Raw genomic sequence first — 7,091 nt, forward strand, 5'->3', positions numbered from 1 at the left:
ACTTCAGTCACTGTACATTCACATGACCAATGCGCTTGTGCCATATGTCAATATATCTGCAACAATGACACTTGTTCCATGCGCAAACATGGCTGCCTTTATCTCAGGCATGTTCACATCCAAAGTAAACATCCTGCCATTTCTATTACCCTTTGCAACCAAGTGACACTTATTTTTGAAGTCTTTCACAAAACATCCTTGAGGATTAAACCGCACCTACAGACCCTACTCAACCATCTGTCCAACAGAAACTAGGTTCTTTGTAATATTTGGAATATGAAGGAAATCATTGGACTGTTGTTGTCCAGAATTCTCATTTCCTTGTCGGCCACCACCTTGGCCTCAACCATGACCTCTACCTCTGCCTCTAACCGAAGATGTGTAGCTCCCAAAGCTACTAAGGGGGTGTTGTACCTAAACCAAGAAGGGGAAAGAGATGATGGTGCTCTTACCCATGTAGTACCACTTCCTTCCTTGCTTGTTCTTGCCTCTTGCTTGCCTCCTTAGCTCTCACACGAACTAGGCTCTGATACCATAAAGAGAATGTGGGGGAGAGGGAGAGCTTCAAACCCTAGCAAGCAAACACACATATAGAAGAGGAGAGAGCAAGACACAAGAGAGAGATGGATAGCTAAATTTTCTTCTATCTTCTTCTTCTTTACTCAACCAACATAACATAAAGATAAGAGTGCACACTATATGGGTTAGTACTCAACTATTACAACATACAAGGGTTGGTCCATAATGTGAACCCGAATAAATGAGATGGCACTATAACTATGCCAGTCTCTAGTAATCCCAAATGGTTGTCACACAGCCTGTCATCCCACTGGCCGCATATCACCCATAATCTCACCAACCATGCCAGTGGTGTAGATGTGGAAGCTATCACCCAGGCGGGTCATCAATGTCTGCCGTAGCACTAGTTGAGCTTGATATCTCAACAATGTTCTTCCTTCCCCTTAATTTAATTCTTACCACGTCAGATCACACATCACTCATAACCATGCCACCCTCATGGCAAGTTATACATCTCTTGAGCAAATGAAATGGAAATGGAGAAGGGAATTCATTGCCATAGGGTTTCTATCTATTTCATTATGTTATTACAAATACATATATAGTAAAATAATGAGAATATGAGTGTGCACTTCAAGACTTAATAGATTAAGCCTTGGAGTGCATCTTAAAGGCTTAATAGATTAAAGTGCATCTTCTTTATGTGCCTTTCAAAATAACTACTTACATTGTATAAATAATATTAAATTCTTCATCAAGAAGATTAATTATCAAGGTATCTTTTTAAATAAACTCTTTAGATTAAATTCTTCATCAAGAAGATTAATTGTCAAGGTATCTTTTTAAATAAACTCTTTAGGTTAATTTTAAAAATGTATTAATTGTACCCTTTTACAAACATCACACAATTTATCATTACATTACAATCATATTTAGCTAAAAATTATATTAATCATTCCCCTTTACAAACATCACACAATTCATCAGTCCATTACAATCATGTAGCTAAAAAATAAATTTTCATATTTTCTTCATCAATGAATGTTTTGCTTAGTCATTTAAAGATAATTAATGATTGATCTTCTAGCTCATTTAAACATTATTATAATGATCGACTTCTAGCTCATACAAATATTATTAAAAGTTTTACGTGTCAAAATAATAATGCAATTTATGATAAAATCCATGCATAATGAAACTTAAACTCGTATTAAATTAATCTTCTATTAAGGCATTGAGAACCTTAATGATGGTATGTATTATCAGTCCCTCTATTACATTTGATGATGGTATGTATTATCAACCCCTCTATTACACTTGATGTGCATCATCATTTTGATAATCAAGTGACATGAAAATTAATTACCATTTAAAGATAATTATAATGATTGATATTCTAGCTCAAACAAATATTGTTAGAAGTTTTATGTGTCAAAATAAAATGTGGTTTCTGATAAAATCCATGCATAATGAAACTTAAACTCTTCGAAGTGTACTAAATTAATCTTCTATTGAGACATTAAGAATCTTGATGATGGTATGTATTATTGATCCCTCTATTACACTCAATGTGTGCATCATCATTTCATAATCAAGTAACATGAAAAATAATTAAGAATCTTTTTTCTTGTTGTGCATGTATGGGTTATAGCTAGCTAATTTGGGCTCGCTTTTAAAGAAGCACAGATATATATTCCTGATTCCATAGAAACTTAGTTAGATATAAGGTGACAAGAGGGATCTTATATCCCACATTCTAGTATACATATAAAAGAAATTGACATAAATTCAATTTACACCATAGGATTACCAGCATTTTTGAAGATGTGGTTTGTATTATTGTAAATAAATTTAAGTAAGGGTTCTTTTCAAGAAAGCACTTTGTAAGAGTAATCATAGGTTTTTTATTTCTTCTTTTGAATTAAATTGAATCGTTATTAGTAAGAAGATTGGGTTGATGTAACACTTTTGCTCTCAAATCATGATGCTTTGTGTTGGGTAAGGGTGGTACAGCCTTGGAGCAGATTGAAAGGTTGTGTAAGGTCTTTACAAATTCAATGTATTGTAGTGACTAAGAAATTTACTCAACATATATTTTTGTGTGCATGAGTCGACCACGCCATTGACTAGCAGGTCGCCACAAAGTTTAGTTGTTATTATTCATAATAGACTTGCAAGAAACGGAAGGGTGTGAGGCTAAAAAAGAAATTGATCATTGATTCAATTTACACCATAGGATTACCACATTTTTTGGAAGATGTGATTAGTAAGGGTTCTTTTCATGCAAGCCCTTTGTAAGATTAATCATAGGTTTTTGATTTTTTTTTCTTTTGAATTATTTAACCATTATTAGTACAAAGACTTGGTTGATGTAACACTTTTGCTTTCAAATGATGATACTTTTAATTGTTATTAGTATAAAGATTGGGTTAATGAAACACTTTTGCTTTCAAATAATGATGCTTTGCATTGGGTGATGGTGCAACCTTGGAGGGAGTGGGTTGAAAGGTTGTTTTAGGTCTTTACTAAATCATAATGCTTTGTGTTAGATGAGGGTGTTACAACCTTGGAGGGAGCAGGTTGAAAGGTTGTGTTAGGTCTTTAAAAACTCAATGCATTATTGCAACCAACAAATTTTACTCATTCTATCTTTGTGTGCATGAGTAGACCATGACATTAACTAGAATTTGCCATGAGGTTCTATTATTGTTATAATAGGCTTGCAAGAAAGGAAGGGTGTGGCACTTGGATATAAGCTTGCTTATATCCATGAGGTTCTTAATGGTTTATATGTATACCAAGGCTTATAAGCTTTCTAATGGTTATTCTTAATGGTTTATATATATAAATTAAATTTGCCTCAATTTTTTTAATCAACACAAACTTCATGAACTCAAAGTGTAGACAAGGACTATTTACTACTCTTGAATAATGTAACACTTTTTCTTTCAAAACATGACACTTTGTGTTTGGGTGAGGTTGGTACAACCTTGGAGTGAGTTGAAAAGTCTTTATGCAACCAATAAATTTAATCAACCCATCTTTGTATGCATGAGTAGACCATGCCATTGACTAGTATTCATCAAGAAGTTTAGCTATTACTGTTATAATAGGCTTATAAAGAAAAGGAAGGGTGTGGCCCTTTGATAAAACCTTGCTTATGGTTTATTATAATATTCTTTATCCAAGGATGTGGCCCTTGGATAAAAGCTTGCTTATGGTTATCATTATTGTCTTTATGTTTACCAAGGGTTAGAAGCATTAATTGAATTTATATCAATTTGTATAATCAGCACAGACTTTATTAACTCAAAGTGTACTCTTGACGTATGTGGTCTGCATCTTCAAGAACAAAAGTATCATTTCCCTAGGTTGAGCATGACCAGTTTCAAGGTGGTTACACTGTTGTTGTGAATATTGGCAAGGCCTAAGGTGGTTCATTGAGACTACCCATCTCTATTTGTTGTCACCAAATAGAGCCACACTTATCTAAGATTTGGTTACACTGTTAAAGGTGGTTCATTGAGACTATTTGTTGTTTGTCACTAAATAGAGCCACACTTAGCTAAGATTTGGTTTCACAACCATGATTAAGAGTGTATAGGGTGCCTACATTTTTATGCAGGGGTGCCTAAATTTGCATACGTAGGGTGCCTACATTTGTATTATAGTTATTGATGTTAATTCTATGAATGAGAGGTGGGTTAGTGTGCTAAAATAGAGGTGGCTAGTACCAATTTATTGAGACTTGGTAATGGAATCATAAAGACAGAGATGTGGGAAGTTTCGGTGTAGTGGTTTTAATAAGTAATATGGGAATGGTAGAGTGAGTGAATATAATAAAGAATATGAGATAAGTGTAGGTGGTTTAAATGTTAACACGAGAAATGAAAAAAACTACTTTATGAAATTAAAATGAGAAATAGAAGATCCTATAATTGGTAAAGTATGAAGTGGTGTGCAAGGTGTCCCTACCATTAACATTACTTGCTTATTCTATGTATCCTTAGCTTATCTTTGTGTATGCTAGTTGCTATATATATAATATTATACCCCTTTTGATTAGCCTCCTTGCCTCTTTGTTTTGTGTCCACTCATATCATAGCTCCTTCACCCACATGGTTGTTGTATTAGTTCCTTTCATTGTTGCAGCCACCACTAAAATACCAAGGTTTAAGGCACTTAATACCATAATCTCAATTGGATGTCCATGAGTAGTTCAATTTTCTATAGCTATGAGATGACGAGTGGCCTTGTATCTATGAAAGATCCTCTTGGTGTATAAATCTCTACCCTTGAGATTCTGAAGAAATTTTCCTCGATATGTGGTTTTCTACTTTGTACACTTAACTGTAAAGCTTGTACCATTTCTTTCAATGATTATGATTTTCTACTATGTACACTTGACCGTGGATCTTGTACCATTTCTCTAGCCTCCTTCCTTTGACCTTAATAATAAGGGGCATGCTTGGGAAACCTACTCAAGGGGCTTGTTTGCCCCATCCCCTAGCCATGGGTCCACCATACCTCCTTCCAAAAAGAACTAGATGCTTCTCACCTTACCTCCCACCATTCCCTTTCCTTGTGTGATGACACCCACGATATTCCTATTGTATTTGGGCTAAATAAAGACTTCTTCTTCCTAATGTATTTGGGCTGACTTCTTCTCCCTACTATATTTGGGCTAACTAGAGACTTCTCCCTACTTTTAAGTTGAAAAACATGCCAAAAACCCTACTTCATAGGGCTTTTTGAGTTTCTTTTTGTCACGATTTGCTCTCCCTCTTGTTAATTAGTGCCTCCTACCACTACCCCCTCCACTCTTGGATGACATAGAAGTAGTTTCTAAAGCTAGAAGAATACCCACCCTCCCAAATGAAGCCACTACCTAGTGCCTTCCCACTCTTTGGGTGACATTGGAGCAGTTTTCGGAGCTAGAAGGCTAATTCCTACCCTCCCTCCCAAAGTCCAGACAAGTGTTTTGTAAGTAATTTTTTTGGTTTTAATCTTAATTAATCTCCCCCTAGGGACTAATTATGCTACTAATGTGTTATGGATTGCTTTGTATAGTGCCCCTAGAGTTTTCTACTCCTCTCTCTCTCTCTCTCTCTCTCTCTCTCTCTCTCTCTCTCTCTCTCTCTCTCTCTCTCTCTCTCTCTCTCTCTCTCTCTCTCTCTCAGTCTCAATTCAATAATTACATAGCTCTTTCTCACAAATTAAGTTATAGGAATTCTATTAATTGAGATTAATGATTAGAGAAAGTAGAGAGAAGTGGAATTACGTGATTAGGCTATTCTTTGATCAATTCCCTGCTAAAGCTAGTGATTAAGCTTAATGATTATAGAAAGTAGAGAGAAGTGGAATTACATGATTAGGCTATTCTTTAATCAATTCCCTGCTAAAGTTAGGGCGTTTATGAGAATTTCTATCATAGGAATTCTTTCCTTTCTTAATGATTAGTGATTAAGCTTAATGATTAGAGAAATTAGAGAGAAGTGGAATTACGTGATTAGGCTATTCTTTAATCAATTCCCTACTACTAAAGCTAGGTTGTTTATGAGAATTTCTATCATAGGAATTCTTTCCTTTGTTTATGTTTTATTAAATTTTAATTTGTTTAAGAATCTCTTTTATTATTTTTAAGAAAATTAGAGATAAATATCTTCCCTAATGTCTCAAATGAGGTAGAGAAATTTATGTTGTGCTTATTTTTTATTGTCCCATGTTTAGAGATCTATATGATTAATTAAGGTTAGGGTTTTGCCTCTCTTTAAGTAGATAAAGATTATTGTAATTCTAAATTGGGAAATGAGGAAGTTTTGTGAGAGTATAGAAGATTAAAGAGAGACTTGATTTCTTCATTGATAAAGAGAATTGAGGTGTGTGAGTAAAAAGAGAATTGAGGTGTGTGAGTAAAAAGGATTGTATTTTCTTAATCTAGGTCTTGACATTTTTATTTATAGCTAATTTACAAGTGATGATAATTAAGAATATTGTTTAATACCATAATTACTCTTTTGAAAGTAAAGTGTTGAGTACGTGTCTTAAGGGAAAACGAAAAAGAGCATGCAAAATTATTATCAAAATTACTATGAGAATTTATTTGTCATGGAAAAGAATATATATTTGGTTTAATGGCTTTCAAAGTGCTGCAAAACAATGATGACAGTGTCTTTGTGCAATGGTTATGATAAAGAGAATAAACTAAAAGCTAATAAAGAAATATTAAATTTAGAGATGGTTGATAAGGTGGATGAGGGTAAGAGAGTTCGCACTTGTCATGGGAGAATGACAAGTCTAAGGTTCTGAATCGGGTCCTTCTGTTTGGATTGGGGGTGAGGTCATGATTAGAAACCTTGGGGTGTTTAGGCTCACTCTGCTGGTGAGAGGCCCTCAAGCGAAGTGGCCCTTCCTTGATTTTTTATTTTTTAATAGAATTTCTTATGCTTGTTTATGGTTTTTTTGGGATTTTTCAAGTTCTTATGTGTTTTGAGGAATGACTTCAAGAGGTCCTTAGGTCTCACATAGGTCAAGATATTAGGTTAGGTCACTCTCTAGAATTTTTAGAATTT

The sequence above is a fragment of the Cibotium barometz genome, chromosome 10 (genome assembly GCF_041138505.1).
Source record: "Cibotium barometz isolate CiBa-2024 chromosome 10, ASM4113850v1, whole genome shotgun sequence".
NCBI classification, from domain to species: Eukaryota; Viridiplantae; Streptophyta; class Polypodiopsida; order Cyatheales; family Cibotiaceae; genus Cibotium; species Cibotium barometz.